We start from the raw sequence: 17,331 nt of genomic DNA on the forward strand, positions 1-17,331 counted from the left end.
GAAGATATGCATTTTAAAAAGCCAGCTTTTTATTTATAGCATTATAACATTTTTATGGGATTTTTTTGTTGTTTGTTTTTTGTACATGCTTTTCCTGGCATTTTTCAAGCCCTGTAGAGAAGCCTATGGCAAACATGCTGGAAGAAATGCCATAACCAGAGCATGCTACATTTTGCAACACTACTGATTAAAAAAAACACCTCCAAAATGCAGCAAACGAAAATGAACTGTATGTGGTGTATATTGCATTATAGACTTCAAAGTATCATCTGGTTGCAAAAAAACACAATTAGGGCTCATGCACATCCACAAAACATGGATAGCTGCCGTATGTATTCCGCATTTTGCAGAACGTAACGGCTGGCCCCTAATAGAACAGTCCTATGCGGACAAAAATAGGACATAATTACAAAAAACTAAATGGCTGCACACCGTTATATATCCAAACAATAGAGCTAAGAAATGGGGGTCATTCTAGATAAAAGTGGTACAATACCGACTATAATGTGAGTAATGGAAGCTCTTAGCGCACATACGTGTCTGATGGTTCTAGTCTAAATTTTCTTGCAATATATTGAGGGTAGCGCCTCTTTTAGACTGAACACGCCCATCTGCCTGGGACTTCTGAGCAGAGTACGTTTGTAGCTGGTTCCTACACCGCCCTGAATATTGTAGGCTTAAGTAAGTCCAAGAGAGGCAGTATATTTAGTGATAGGGACCCATCTGCAGAAGCCACCTTGACGCCTGGTAGATGGGCCCGATACGTATGTGCGCTAAGAGCTTCCGTTTATAGTCGATATTGTACCACTTTTGTCTAGAACGAACCCCATTTCTTAGCTCTATTGTTTGTATATATAACGGTGTGCAGCCATTTAGTTTTTTGTAACAGGGGGTTCAGACCTGAGCGTTCTGAAACGAGCGCTCTGTATGCGCGATTGTACAGGCGTTTACAATCGCGCATACAGAGACAGGCGTGCACACATTGTCGCGCGTTCCCGAATATCTATGTGCGGGAACGCGCGACAAACGCCCCAAAAAAAGCTCAAGAACTTGTTTGAGCGTCGGGCGTTTTACAGCGCGATCATACGCGCTGTAAAACGCCCAGGTGAGAACCATTCCCATAGGGAATCATTGGTTTCTCCGTGTTGAGCGTTTTTTGTGGTCCCATTGAAGTGAACGGTTCCACATACAGACTGCAAAAAAAAAAAACAGGCAGCCCTGTATATGTGCTAAAATAACAAAAGAATCTCAGGTCCTCCCTGGCACTGATGTCCTCTTCCTGGCTGCAGTAGTGATGTTTTGTGCACACTGATCACTGTGCAGCCAATCACTGGCCTCAGCAGTACACAGGACATCAGTGCTCAGGCCAGTGACTGGCTACAGTAGTGACCTGTGCGCATGGATAATCACTGCTGCAGCCAGGAAAACAAATGGCAGCGGTTTGGATTGGAACAGGAGCACTGAAAAAATGCAGGGGAGAAAAGGGTGATTATCGATTCTTAATTTACCATATGTACAAGGGCCGCACAAATTTTTATTAACCTCAGACAACCCATATAAAAAACATAAAAAAAACATCATAAAAAACATGGCATTTTCAGTAAAATGCTGTGTAAGAAACCAACATAAAAGGGCTAAAAATCAATTATTAGCAGAAAAACTACTTAAAATTGACATTAAGAAATGCTCAATCTAGCCTGAAATATGCTAAAAAATTACTTATTTAAGTGACTACATTTCAACTCTTTTATTATTTGCGTTTGGTACATATCAACACCCTATATAATAAAGCATGTATAAATGTCCTTTACCCTTGAACATTATTTAGTGTTTTAAATCTAAGTAGGTCCACATAGGTGTTGATCAGTTTCTTAATATATCTTTATAGTAGGGCTCCAAATCTCCATAAACATATACAGTTGAAGTCCTAAGTTTACATACATCTTAGCCATATTCATTGAAAACTATTTTTTACAATTCCTAACATTTAATCCTAGTACATATTCCCTCTCTTAGGATCACTACTATATTGTAAGTGTGAAATGTCAGAATAATACTAGTGATTTATTTCAGCTTTTATTTCTTTCATAACATTGCCAGTGGCTCAGACGTTTCGTACATGTGGTTGGTATTTGGTAGCATTGTCTTTCAATGGTGTAACTTCTAGCTTCTCAAAATATGTTCTTCCCATTTGTGGTTGCAGACTGTAACCTAGCTTTTTTAAGGCAGTTTTAAAACAGTGGCTTCTTACTTAATGAGTTATCATTCAGGTTATGTCAATATTAGACACATTTTACTGCTTATACAGATACGATAGTTTGCACCTGTTTTCTCCAGCATCTACAGAAGGTCGTTTGTTCTTCTAGGAATGATTTGGATTTTTTCGCACCAAAGTCCAATCACCTCTAGGAAACAGAATGTGTGCCCTTCTGGAATGGCATGATGGCTTTGTGGTTCCATGGAATGGCATGATGGCTGAGTGGTCTCCTTCTGGAATGGCATAATGGCTGTGTGGTTCCATGAAATGGCATGATGGCTGTGTGTTCTCCTTCTGGAATGGCATAATGGCATGGTGGCTGTGTGGTCTCCTTCTAGGAATGGCATGGTGGCTGTGCGGTTCCATGGAATAGCATGATGGCTGTGTGTTCTCCTTCTGGAATGGCATAATGGCTGTGTGGTCTCCTTCTGGAATGGCATGTCGGCTGTGTGGTCTCCTTCTGCAATGGCATGGTGGCTGTGTGGTTCCCTGGAATGGCATGATGGCTGTGTGATTCCATGGAGTTTAAACTTACATATTATCATTTGAAAGTGGTACCTTCAGTTGATTGGAAATTACTTCCAAGGATGTACTGGATTTGGGGAGATCCACACTTTTTTTTCTGATATCATCTGATTTCTTTCAATTTTCCTATGATGTGAAGCAAAGAGGCAAGTAGGCACTGAAGGTAGGTCTTATCACACTGACACAGGTGCACCTCCAAATAACTGATGACAATAGGCCTATCAGAAGCATCTAAAGCCATGACATAATTTTCTGAATTTTCCAAGCTATTCAAAGATATAGTCAACTTGTATGTAAACTTCGGAACATCTGGTAATTTGCTAAAAGAAATAAAAGCTGAAATACATTGTGTCTAGTATTATGACATTTCACATTCTTCAAATATATTAGAGAACCTAACAGGCATAAAAGAGTGCTAGGATTTAATATAAATATTTGTGGAAAAACTGGATTTTAGTATATGTGTATGGAAACCTATGACTGTAGTTTAATAAAAAGATATTAGCAGCCTGCAGTCACTACTACAGGGGTTTTTAAGAATCTATTGTATGGATTTATACACAACAATAAAACAGTATATAGAAATGCTCCCTCTAGTGCTAGCTGCAGGTTACCACCACTCCTGTTTCTTGTGCAATTGTATTCTTCATGCAATAATGATTCTGGAGCATTTTCATAAACTAGCATTTCATTCCTGAGTAATTGCTACTAGAAGTTTACTAATGAATCTACAAGTGCTATCCATGTGGGGAAAGGGTGGTGTCCCGACAGAGCCTGAGTCTGTCCAGTCAGTGCTGCAAGCACGAGTCTCGGCAGGGACCCCCCCCCCCCCCCCCAACTGGTAACACCCAGATGCAAATCCATTAATAAGCCTCTAGTAGCAATAATTGAATGGAACACAGAGATGCTTCATAACCATTATTCCATAATTAAATGGGGAATCCAAATAAATACATGTCAGGCAGGGATGTGCAGTGATGTACAAAGATCTAGGGCCCCACAGGTCTGTCATGTAAAAATCTGCCTTGTTTTTCAGCTGAAAAATCATTTGCATGGAAAATTTGCGATCTATGCTACTCATGAACAGCGCAACTCATGAGTCATGAACAGTGCCATATATTTGTTTCATAGTCTTATGACAAGACTATTAGATAATAAATCCAATAGATGGCGCTGTTCATGAGTAGTGTAGATCGCTAATATTCTAATCGCAAATTTTCCATGCAAAAGGCTGAGTGCTACACGGTGTGGACTCTGTTGAGCGGGGTGCCCCACTTACTAGTGCCCCAACAAGATGAACAGAGCCATCTATTGGTTTCATAGTCTTATGACAAGACTATGAATCCAATTGATGGCGCTGTTCATGAGTAGTGTAGATCACAAATATTCCATGCAAATGGTTTTCAGCTGAAAAACAAGGCAGATTCTGCTCATTTGCATGTCTTTGCCATATGCCCATGTTTATGCAAATTAGTTTAACATGACAAAACTGTATAGAAAGGTTATTGATTATTATGTTAGGACAATCAGAATTTTGATCTAGGTGCACAGGTCCACCCAAGTATGCAACAGATATGAAGCAACTTTTTGGCTTAATGGCTCTCAGTCAGATGAGAGTTGGTTTGGAATGTCTCATAGTGCATAATGCTGCCATTGTAAGGTATGCTGACTATTATCTGTCTCATAGATAGATTGTTGGCTTCCACATACCTGGCTTTTGGCATATAGCCTTTGTGTAGTTGTCTATTGTATGTCATAGATAATAGGAGTCCAAGACACATCCAGCCATCCTCTTAATGCTGTTTCCAAACCATTTTGATGGGGTTTCCATCAATTTCTAACCTTTTTGTGTGAACTAGACACCCTCTTCTCTTCCGAGGAGGGGGTGCCTGGTGTTCTCCCATTGACTTCCATTGTGCTCGGGTGCTCGGTAGAACACACAAGCATACCAATGTGTTCGGTCAGGGCACCCGAGCACTTTGGTGCTCAATCAATACTAGTGCTTCATAAAAATTATGTTCATCCTGAATAGCATATTTCTCACTAAATTTAGACCAGACAATTGATACACTGATACATCTCCTGATTCACTTTTCATATTACAAAGCTGTCTACCTGAAGCCACCAACAAGGAGGAGCTCAGTGCATAAAAGTTTATACAGATACCATTGACTGCAATGGATGCTATATTTATCTCTTTGCACTGAGCTCCCCATAGTGATGGCTGTGTAAAGTCACTGTATTTTCATGTACCCCTAGTGGTGACTGCATGAAAATAGTGTGACTTCACATCGGGAACAGAAGAAGGAGCTCACTAACAGGCTAATTCAATTACTATGCAAAGGATTTGCTAAAATGGAAAGACAGAGCTTCAACCTTTATAAATATATATTAGGAGATTAATCAACACAGGATGTTAGACCTAAAAATGACAAGGTGTAAAATGTTAAAGAGATATTCTCATCTCAGAACAATCATGGAATTTTCCACTGAAACATGTTTGACTTCTTTCTACATCTTGTCTAGAATCCTCTATTACAGTAACAGTACCTCATTTAGGCCACACACAATTAAAAGGTGCTCCCCTTGTGCGATGTATGGTTACAGTACCTCATTTGTGCCCCCACACAGCAATATTGTGCCCTAACACCGTTTTAATATCCATCTTTGTTCCAATTTATAGTACTAGTTCTCTTTTGTGCCCCACAGTAGTTATATATTTTGTGTACCTTCTAAGGCTGCTTTCACACTAGCGTTCGCTGGTCCGCTCGTGAGCTCCGTTTGAAGGAGCTCACGAGCGGACCCGAACGCAGCCGTCCAGCCCTGATGCAGTCTGAATGGAGGCGGATCCGCTCAGACTGCATCAGTCTGGCGGCGTTCAGCCTCCGCTCCGCTCGCCTCCGCACGGACAGGCGGACAGCTGAACGCTGCTTGCAGCGTTCGGGTGTCCGCCTGGCCGTGCGGAGGCGTGCGGATCCGTGCGGATCGGTCCAGACTTTCAATGTAAGTCAATGGGGACGGATCCGTTTGAAGATGCCACAATGTGGCTCAATCTTCAAGCGGATCCGTCCCCCATTGACTTTACATTGAAAGTCTGGACGGATCCGTACGAGGCTATTTTCACACTTAGTTGTTCTATGCTAAAAATAATGCAGACGGATCCGTTCTGAACGGAGCCTCCGTCTGCATTATTATGAGCGGATCCGTTCAGAACGGATCCGCCCGAACGCTAGTGTGAAAGTAGCCTAATAGTGGTTACTCTGTGCCAATGAAAAAAACAAAAACATGTGAGCAACTGGGGCCTCTTCCTGCCTCTGCTGTCTGTCGCCCATTGCAGGAGATGTGATGCAGTGACTTTATTGTGATTAAAGGGGTTGTCTCACTTCAGCAAATGGCATTTATCAAGTAGAGAAAGTTAATACAAGACAATTACTAATGTATTGTGAGTGTCCATATTGTCTCCTTTGCTGGCTGGAATAATTTTTCCATAACAATATACACTGCTGTTTCTATGGTTACGACTATCCTGCTATCCTTCTGCGGTGGCCGCACTTGCACAATATAAAAAAAAGCACCAGCCTATTGTCTCGGCCATGGTCATGGTCGTGACTCCTGAACCGCATGCGGTTGCCTGCGGTTTGGTGTAGTTGTTGAACCACAGGTGAGGGCCGCTAGTGTGTTGCCTCACTTGTGGTTGCCGCGGGCAACAAGTTGTTTTGTATTGTCACAGTATAGCAGGCTGAGCTGGTGCTAGGCAACTTGCGGCAATGTTCATGCGGTTGCACCTAGCAACCTCTCTGTTAGGTGTATGTTATGCACTTTGTATGTCTGGTGTGCACTAAGTCTTATGTAGGTGTTCACTGTGACACTTCCCTTCACTGTGGCTGCCCGTGGCAACGTTTGGTATAGTGTACATGTGGTGGCAGTGTCTCGGCCTTCTGGCTGACTCCCAGGACATGGTTGCCACCCATGTCGTTGCCTGCGGTAACAGCTGCAGTGTGATCTTCGTTTTGGACACTTCCCCTTTAAGTGGTTTCACTCCCTGGTTAGTGTTGGAAGGGTTAATTCCCTCTCCTGTGTGTGTCTGTGTGGGTGTGGCCACTTTGGGCTATAAAGCCTCTTTGGAGATCTGAAGCTGAGGGGTTCTTCAGCCATGCTTTGCTGGAGACACCCTCCTGGTAATTCCATCTGCCAGTGGGGGCCACCCTTGTGGTCATAAACAAATTGTTATATATTGTTTATACACAATGTTATGAGGATGTGTTTGTGTGTCATGTCTATTCTTTGCAGCGTATGGTTTCCTGGTGTCCTGTGTGGTGTGTGTGCTCTGTCTATTGTGTTTGTGGACAGCAGCACTGATACTTGGGTCCCAGGCTCTGTGTCTGTGGCAGGTAGGTGTTAGTACTAGTTGCACTTACCTGCCATTGCCATATGACTGTTTCTGTTTCCACTGTCTTTATAGTTTGGCCATTTTTAGACTCCTATTTCTCCATGTCCAGGAGGAACAGGTAGTCTACCCAGCTCCTAGCTTAGGGACCTGCGGAGGGTTAGTAGGGACCCGAGGTTCCAGAGCATGAGCCCTCCTACCTTCAAGGTCGGCTCATGTCGCTAGGAGTTAGGGTCAGATTAGGGAGGAAATAGGAGGTGATCTGCTCCCTAATTCTGTGGTTCTGGCCAAGTCGTGACTACCATCTTCTGTCATCGCACGTCTGAGGGTTTTCCCCATCCTCAGCCGTGACACCTATGTACAGTTGTGTTCAAAATAATAGCAGTGTGTTTAAAAAGTGAATCAAGCACAAAATCCTTCTAATAGCTTTTATTTCCATACACACAAATGCATTGGGAACACTACACATTATATTCCAAGTCAAAACATGAAGAAAAATATATCAAATTTGTGTTGTTCCTCTAAAATAGCAGAGTTTGTATTCTTCTTTACAAACTCAAACATTCACTATATAAACTGAAAAATGTTTGAAGATTTTGCTTTCCTTTGAATCACTTAACTAATATTTAGTTGTGTAACCGCTGTTTCTGAGAACTGCTGTACATCTGTGTTGCATGGAGTCAACCAACTTCTGGCACCTGTGAACAGGTATTCCAGCCCAGGATGATTGGACTACATTCCACAGTTCTTCTCTATATCTTGGTTTTGCCTCAGAAACTGCATTTTTGATGTCACTGTCATGGTCTTACCTTCTTGCTGTTCTCCTTCGTTTGACATGTGCTGGCGGCCATCTTGGTTTCTGGGTTTCTTGTAGCCTCCCACCCTGCGGCTTCTCCTTCCCACTGGGAGGAGCTGGATGCCTAGCTCATATATATAGGAGGTCTGTAGCTTCAGTTCCTTGCTTGGTCCTCCTGTGTTCACATGCTTCTAAGACTGCTGCTGCTTCTGGTTCCTGATCCTGGCCTCGTCTGACTACCCCGCTGGTTCCTGATCCTGGCTTCGTCTGACTACCCTTCTGGTTCCTGATCCTGGCCTCGTCTGACTACCCCGCTGGTTCCTGATCCTGGCTTCGTCTGACTACCCTTCTGGTTCCTGACCTCTGGCTACGCAAGACCCTGCTTCGGTTTAGCCATCCGTTTGGACTTTTGCTTACAGCTTGATTTTCAATAAAGCCTTCTTATTCCCACTTATCTCTTGTTGTACGTCTGGTTCATGGTTCCATGACATTAGGACCAAGCCATGAATTCTGACGGTACAGGGCCATCCTCGCTACCTACGCTGATTGCCAGACTTGATCAGCAGGATCACCTGTTGGGTCGGTTCGCTGTGGCGTTGCAAACCCTGCTTGAACGCACGGCTCATTTCGCTTCCGTTGCCGATGGGTCGGTTGTCGCTCCTGGGCCCGCTCCTACTGCCGCTCCGGTTGTTGCGCCAGAGTCTACCCCGACACCTGTTGCTGCGCCTGCGGTGTCTCGGGGTATGACCGGTTCTGCCCCCCTTCCACAGCGCTTTGGGGGAGAGCCAACTCAGTGCCGAGGTTTCCTTAACCAGGTGGGCATTTATTTCGAGTTGCTGCCACATGCCTTTCCTACTGAGAGATCAAAGGTGGGCTTCTTGATCTCGCTGCTCTCGGACAAGGCCTTGGCCTGGGCCAGCCCTTTATGGGAGAACAACAATCCGGTGGTTGCCGAGTTTTCCGGTTTTGTTGCTTCTTTTCGGAGGGTATTCGATGTGCCTGCTCGTGCTGCCTCTGCTGCTAAGCTCCTTATGTCCATCAGACAGGGTTCACGATCCGTAGCTGAATACGCCATTGAGTTTCGTACCCTGGCAGCAGAGGTGGGCTGGAATAATGAGGCTCTGGTCGCTGCTTTCTCTCATGGTCTCTCGGATGCCTTGAAGGATGAGGTTGCAGCTAATGACCTACCAGTGGAGCTCGAGTCTCTTATTTCTTTCCTGATTTTGATTGACACCAGACTCAGGGAGAGACCTTCCTTTAAGGAGAGCCTGCGGAGGCCTTCTAACAGATTGGCGCCTACGTTTGCTGTCTCACCCGTGCCTCCCTCTCCTCCCACGCCTCCTGGGGATGACTTGTCTGGGGGTGAACCCATGCAGCTGGGGTTTGCTCGCCTGTCCGAGGGGGAGAGGGTACTCCGGAGACGCGAGGGCCGATGCATGTACTGTGGTCTCGGTGGGCATTTTCGGTTGGCATGTCCGAACCGTCCGGGAAACGCTCGCACCTGAGATCCTGTCGGGGGCAGATCTTGGGTGGAGTCTCCTCGTCCCCGGTTTCCCGTGTTGACAAACCACTGATCACTGTTGTCCTCTCCTGGGTCGGGGGCTCGGTGACGACCCAGGCGTTGGTGGACTCTGGTGCTGGTGGTTTGTTCATTGATAGTGTGTTCGCTGCCGCCAATTCCATTCCTCTGCAGCCTCGAGGTTCCCCACTGGCTCTTGAGGCGATAGACGGCAGACCCCTTCTGCCGCCACACGTGACTCATGAGACCCTTCCAGTGGGGATAGCCATTGGTGCCGTTCACAGAGAGTCGGTCTGTCTCCAGGTGATTTCGTCTCCACACTACTCGGTGGTCTTGGGGTACCCCTGGCTCCAGAAGCATAATCCGACTTTCGATTGGAGATCGGCCGAGATCCTCTCGTGGTCACCGCAGTGTGGGGCTAGTTGCATCCATGGGCCTGTCAAGTTGCTGTGTACTTCCTCGGACTCTCTGTTGCCTCCTGAATACGAAGAGTACTGGGATGTATTCGATAAGGTGCGTGCGGTTGCCCTACCTCCGCACCGCCCATACGATTGTGCCATAGAGTTACAATCTGGTGCCGTTCCTCCTCGTGGCAAAGTCTATCCACTGTCGGTAGCGGAGAATGAGGCCATGGAGGAGTACGTGAGGGAGGTGCTTTCACGCGGACACATTCGCAAATCCTCGTCCCCGGCAGGGGCTGGATTTTTCTTTGTGAAAAAGAAGGGCGGTGAGTTGAGGCCTTGCATCGATTACAGGGGTCTCAATCGCATCACGATCAAGAACGCTTACCCGATACCCTTGATTTCCGAGCTGTTCGATCGCCTCAAAGGGGCCACGGTCTTTACCAAACTCGACCTGAGGGCGGCATATAACCTGGTAAGGATCAAGGCGGGCGATGAGTGGAAGACCGCGTTTAACACCAGGACCGGTCATTATGAATCCTTGGTTATGCCCTTTGGGTTGTGCAATGCGCCCGCAGTCTTCCAGGAATTCATCAACGATGTTTTCCGTGACCTGTTGCAGCAGTGTGTGGTGGTCTATTTGGATGACATCTTGGTATATTCTGAATCCATGGAGGCCCACATTATGGATGTCAGACGAGTGTTGCAACGGTTACGAGAGAACAGGCTGTTCGGTAAGCTTGAGAAATGCGAATTTCACCGATCCCAGGTAACCTTCTTAGGTTACATCATTTCCGCTGAGGGGTTCTCCATGGATCCTGAGAAGGTTTCGGCTGTCTTACAGTGGCCCCAGCCCAGTGGTCTCCGTGCCCTGCAGCGCTTTTTGGGCTTCGCCAATTATTATCGGAAGTTCATCAGGGACTTTTCTATGCTAGCCAAGCCTCTCACGGATCTGACCAGGAAGGGCAGTAATTTCCAGGTCTGGCCGCTCGAGGCCATCCGAGCTTTTGAGGCTCTAAAGTCCGCCTTTGTGTCGGCTCCGATTCTGTCGCATCCCAACCCTGGGTTGCCCTTTGTCCTCGAGGTGGACGCGTCTGAGACGGGAGTAGGCGCCCTTCTGTCTCAGCGTAGAACACCAGAGGGTCCTCTGCTTCCTTGTGGGTTTTACTCCCGGAAACTGTCTTCCGCGGAGTGCAACTATCAGATTGGTGACAGGGAGTTATTGGCCATCGTGCAGGCCCTTAAAGAATGGAGGCACTTGCTCGAGGGTTCGGTGGTTCCGGTTCTCATCCTGACGGACCACAAGAATCTGACCTACCTTTCTGAGGCCAAGAGATTGACACCACGTCAGGCCAGATGGGCTCTGTTCTTGTCACGTTTTAATTACGTGGTCTCCTACCTACCCGGTTCCAAGAACATCAGAGCGGATGCCTTATCACGGCAGTACTCCGAGCTGTCCAGGGAGGAGTCGATTCCGACTTCGGTCATACCTCCGAATCAGATCCTGGCCGCCATTCGCACCAGTCTGACCTCTCCCCTGGGTGAGCAGATTTTGGCGGCTCAATCTGGTGCTCCCTCTGGGAGACCCAACGGCAGATGTTTTGTGCCTGAGGAGTTGCGCACTCGGTTGTTGCGAACCTACCATAACTCCAAGGCCACGGGGCATCCTGGAAAGAATCAGCTGTCCTGGGCTGTTTCACGTCTGTTCTGGTGGCCTTCTCTACGTTCCGACATCGCCGCATATGTAGCGGCATGCTCCGTTTGTGCCCAGAGTAAGTCCCCTCGGCACCTTCCGTTGGGCCTTTTGCAACCCATAGCCACCGGGGAGCGCCCATGGTCACACCTGGGGATGGATTTCATTGTGGACCTCCCTGCATCCCGAGGCCATACGGTCATTCTCATGATTGTGGATCGGTTTTCCAAAATGTGCCACTGTGTTCCTCTCAAGAAGTTACCCTCTGCACAAGAGTTAACCACGATTTTCGCCAGGGAGGTCTTCCGGTTGCACGGTTTGCCCAAGGAGATTGTGTCGGATCGGGGGAGTCAGTTTGTGTCCAGGTTCTGGCGCGCCTTTTGCTCCCAGTTGGGGATTCATCTCTCTTTCTCCTCGGCCTACCACCCTCAGTCCAATGGGGCCGCAGAACGATCCAATCAGGCCTTGGAGCAATTCCTTCGTTGCTATGTCTCCGATCACCAAGACAATTGGGTTGACCTCCTGCCTTGGGCTGAGTTTGCCAGGAACACGGCGGTGAACTCTTCCTCTGGGACGTCTCCCTTCATGGCCAATTATGGGTTCCAACCTGCCGTGTTACCGGAGGTATTCTCTCCCCAGGATATTCCGGCTGTGGAGGATCACCTTTCCGTCCTACGTGCTTCTTGGGTACAGATCCAGAGGTCCCTTGAGGTCTCTGCGCAGCGCCAGAGACTCCAGGCTGATCGCAGACGAGCGCCCGCTCCTTCCTACCAGGTCGGAGACAGTGTATGGTTGTCCACCCGCAACCTCAACCTTCGAGTGCCCACTCCCAAGCTGGCGCCTCGCTTTGTTGGTCCCTTCCGAGTGCTTCGCAGGGTAAACCCGGTAGCCTATGCCCTTGCGCTTCCTCCTGGCATGCGGATCTCCAACGTGTTTCATGTCTCCCTGTTGAAGCCATTGGTGTGTATCGTTTCACTTCCTCGGTTCCTCGGCCCCGTCCGGTCCAAGTGGGCAATCGTGAGGAATATGAGGTGAGCAATATCCTGGACTCACGCCTGGTCCGCGGTCGGTTGCAGTTTTTGGTCCATTGGCGTGGTTATGGTCCAGAGGAGCGTTCCTGGGTTCCCTCCGCAGATGTCCATGCTCCTGCTTTGCTCCGAGCCTTCCACGCACGCTTCCCTCAGAAACCGTTCCTTACTCCGCGGAGGAGGGGCCCTTGAGGGGGAGGTACTGTCATGGTCTTACCTTCTTGCTGTTCTCCTTCGTTTGACATGTGCTGGCGGCCATCTTGGTTTCTGGGTTTCTTGTAGCCTCCCACCCTGCGGCTTCTCCTTCCCACTGGGAGGAGCTGGATGCCTAGCTCATATATATAGGAGGTCTGTGGCTTCAGTTCCTTGCTTGGTCCTCCTGTGTTCACATGCTTCTAAGACTGCTGCTGCTTCTGGTTCCTGATCCTGGCCTCGTCTGACTACCCCGCTGGTTCCTGATCCTGGCTTCGTCTGACTACCCTTCTGGTTCCTGACCTCTGGCTACGCAAGACCCTGCTTCGGTTTAGCCATCCGTTTGGACTTTTGCTTACAGCTTGATTTTCAATAAAGCCTTCTTATTCCCACTTATCTCTTGTTGTACGTCTGGTTCATGGTTCCATGACAGTCACCCACAAGTTTTCTATTGGATTAAGAACCGGAAACTGACCACTACATAACGTCAATCTTGTTGGTCTGGAACCAAGATGTTGAATGTTTACTGGTGTGTTTGGGGTCGTTGTCTTGTTGGAACACCCATTTCAAGGGCATTTCCTCTTCTGCATAAGGCAGCATGACCTCTTAAAGTATTCTGATGTATTTAAACTGATCCATGATCCCTGGTATGCGATAAATTGGACCAACACCTTAGTATGAGAAACATCCCAATATCATGAGGCTTGCGCCACCAAGCTTCACTGTCTTCACAGTGTACTGTGGCTTGAATTCAGTGTTTGGGGGTCATCTGACAAACGTCTCCGGCCATTAAACCCAAAAAGAACAATCTTACTTTCATCAGTCCACAAAATGTCTCTTTAGGCCGGTCAATGTGCTCTTTGGCAAATTGCAACCTCTTTAGCACGTCTTTTTTTCAACAGTAGGACTTTGCGGGGGCTTCTTGCAGATAGCCTGGCTTCACATAGGCGTCTTCTAATTGTAACAGTAATCACAGGTAACTTTAGACCTTCTTTGATCTTCCTGGAGCTTATTATTGGTTGAGTCCTTGCCATTTTGGCTATTCTTCTATCCATTCGAAAATTTGTTTTTCAGCTTTTTTCCACATCTTTCAGGCTTTGGTTGCCATTTTAAAGCATTTGCGATCATTTTAGCTGAGCAGCCTATCATTTTCTGCACTTCTTTATATGTTTTCCCCTCTCCAATCAACTTTTTTAATCAAGGTACTCTGTTCTTCTGAACAATGTCTGGAACTACCAAACTTCCTCAGAATTTCAGAGAGAAATGCACTGTAACCAGCATGTATAACATTACTGTCTTCCTACCTTAAATAAGGGCTATAACTGCCACCTGTTTTTCAAAGAATTAATGACCTCACTCATTGAACTCCACACTGCTATTATTTTGAACATGCCCCTTTCAATTAGTGATTGAATTACAGAGAATCAGCAGCATGCAAGTCATGACTGTTGGGTCTGTTGGGTTTCTATTACTCTACTACACCTGCTAATAAATTATTTGCCATGTAGAAATATAATTTCTACCAAAAACAATGATCGATCAGGTTAGTGATGTCTGACTGCTATTATCTTGAACACAACTGTACGTTCCCACCATCCAGGCCACCAGATAGGGTGGAACGTTTTCCTACAGTGTGGAAGCATGGTCATTGCCGATAGATTGCAGAGTGGATTGCAGAGCATAACCATGGAAACGAGCAGTGTATAATGTGATGAAAAAATGAATCCAGCCAGCATAGGAAGCAATATGGATAATAACAATACATTAGTAAGTGCCTTGTATAAACTTCTTCTACATGATAAATGCCACTTTCTGAAGTGACACAACCCCTTTAAAGTTGCTTGTAGCATAAATGGAAGGGCAGGGGGTCAAAAGCAATTCGATCATAATCCTGAGGATGCGGATACTGTTGAAAGTGGCGATCACCCATGGTTCTTGGACAGAAATACTGTTCAGAACTAGTAAAGTTGTATTAATAAAGTACAAAAACTCCCTATAAACCACTTCCAAAAGTTTCAGTCTACTCTACCATGCCAGTCGTCTACCTTCTTCATCATCACATACACAATACTCAGAGAGAGGGAGGTACACAGCTACAATGCCAACTTCTATTTTACTTTTGGTTATCGCCTCTGAGTGATCACATGCTAACTGGAATGTTGGTGCTCAAAAAATGTCTACACCCTTCAGGACCAGCTCTACTGATAAATACAGGGCTTTTAAAATACCACATTTTTCATTTTATAAGGCACACTTTTTCCCCCGGAAAATTGCAATGCATCTTATAAAATGAATACTAATAAGTGTTATCATCATGGATGCGCTTATTAGTACAGCAGGCCCAGGAAGCAGTGAGTGTAACGTTGCTAACACTGGTATTACTCATCACTCCCTGGTCTTCTCTGGGCGCCATACTCTGCGGTGTCCTGACAGCACGCAGCAAGTGCGCATAAGTGTGTAATATGACCTGATGATATGGGACGTCAGGTCACAGTGCACTGCATGAAGGGTACGCTAGATCTCCTGAGTAGCGGCGCCATCTGGAGCAGTAGAGGTAAGTTGTTTTTTTAATCTTTTGTCTGATCTAAGGTCTAATGAAGTTGGGGGGTCTGCTCTGAGGTCTGATGAAGTTGGGGGTCTGATTTGGGAGGCTGATGAAGATTGGGGGTTTAATCTGAAGTATGATGAAGATTGGGTGTCTGATCTGAGGTCTTATGAAGTTGGGGGTCTGATGAAGATTGGGGGTTTGATCTGAGGTCTGATAAAGATTTGGGTTTGATCTGATGTCTGATGAAAAATATTTTTTCCTTACTTTCCTCTTCTAAAACCTAGGTGTGTCTTATAGTCAGGTCAGTGCATCTTATAAAGTGAAAAAAATAGTAAATAAAATTATCTTTAGGCCTTGTGTATGTATATAATGCATTAGGAAATTTTTCAGACCTTTTAATTTTCCTAACATTCTGTTCTGTTGCGGCCTTGTGTTAAAAAAATAATAAAAATCAAGGTTTAACCCATCAATCTGCACTCCATATCCCAATAAATCTGGACTCAATACTGAAAACTTATGTCCATGCTAAAGTTTTTTTTGCAAACATTTCTAAAATTCTGTTTTCGCATTTTCAAGAATTCAGAACCTTTGCTATGAAACTTGAAATTTAGCTCTGGGGGCCTCCCATTTATCTTGACCTTTTTTGAGATGTTTCCACACCCTAATTAAAGTACACTAATGGATTGGATGTGATTTGGAAAACACACACCTCTCTATATAAGGTCACACAGCTGACATTGCTTATCAGAGCAAACACCAAGCCATGAGGAGGGAGGAACTGCAGAGACAAGGAATAACTGTAGAGCTCAGAGACAGGATTGTGTGGAGGCACAGATCTATAGAGGGGTACAAAAATATTTCTGGTGCACTGAGAGCTCGCAAGAGCTCAGTGGCATCCATAATACTTAAATGAAAGAAATCTGGAATAACCAGGACTCTTCCTAGAGCTGGCCACCTCACCAAAGTAAGTAATTGAGGGGAAGAACCTTGTTAAGAGAGATGATTTTAGCTGGAAGTTTCAGCAGCCAGTTCAGTATTATGAACATAATGGAGCAGTTTTTTCAGGTGTAGCGCTTGGCTGACGCATATTAGCAAATGGAGATGTACTGCCTGAACAACCAGGTTCAGTCATATTATGACTGTGGCCTTTCCCCGGCACATACCCTGTTCCCTGACCCCACATACTTGGGCAGGTACAGGGCAAGTAGATTGAAACAATAGCTGGAACTGGCCCAGGGTCTGCACTGTCATCTCAGAGAGGGTTTTCAGTGCAGCTGCTGCTACTCCCTCTACTGCTACTACCCCTACCCAGACCTGACTACTACTACTATTATAATCCCTACACAGCTTCACACACATCTACTGCCTTGTCTGAACCATGCTGTGTTGCTACAGCTGCTGCTACTGTTGCTGCCACCTGCCACTATTACTCCTACACACCTTAGACCTTACTTTACTTTTTCCACACTGTACTGTTGCTGCTCCCAAGAATAAGGGAGAGTTTTTCAAGACTTTTTTTTATAACAAGCCACTGTTTCTTCTGACAATATACCTCATGAGGGTATCTCCCCTCATTAAGGTAATTTTGGATGCTTGTGCAGAACAAGCTCCTGTTTCTTCTGACATTAACATTTGTGTGTGTGTCTGTGTAAGCAAGTGTGGGCATTATCCCATAATACTGTGGGTGCTTAAACACCATCTGTCCAATTTTTGAAACTTTTCTAATTCTAAAAAGCATTGCAAACGTGACAGTGCAGTGTCTTTTTAAAGATGCTGTATCTTAACACCATCAACCATGCATTTACGCATAACTATATATGTCAGTGTCAAAACTGACATTATTTTCTATTGCTATTATCACACTAAAAAGCTTAAAGGGGGCAGGGGGAGAAGAAAAAGAGCAAATATTTTTTGGGGGGGAGAGAAAGAAAAGATATAAAACAAAATTTGAGTCTCAAGTGACCTCAGAATGTCATATACCACTT

General features: G+C 45.8%; 1 protein-coding gene across 2 annotated transcripts in view; it reads right to left on the minus strand.

Annotated features, from left to right (window-relative positions):
• WDR49 (WD repeat domain 49) overlaps positions 1 to 17,331 on the minus strand; it is a 188,022-nt gene that overhangs the window by 44,132 nt on the left and 126,559 nt on the right. The gene's annotated exons all lie outside the window — the stretch shown is intronic.

The sequence above is a fragment of the Bufo gargarizans genome, chromosome 4 (genome assembly GCF_014858855.1).
Source record: "Bufo gargarizans isolate SCDJY-AF-19 chromosome 4, ASM1485885v1, whole genome shotgun sequence".
NCBI classification, from domain to species: Eukaryota; Metazoa; Chordata; class Amphibia; order Anura; family Bufonidae; genus Bufo; species Bufo gargarizans.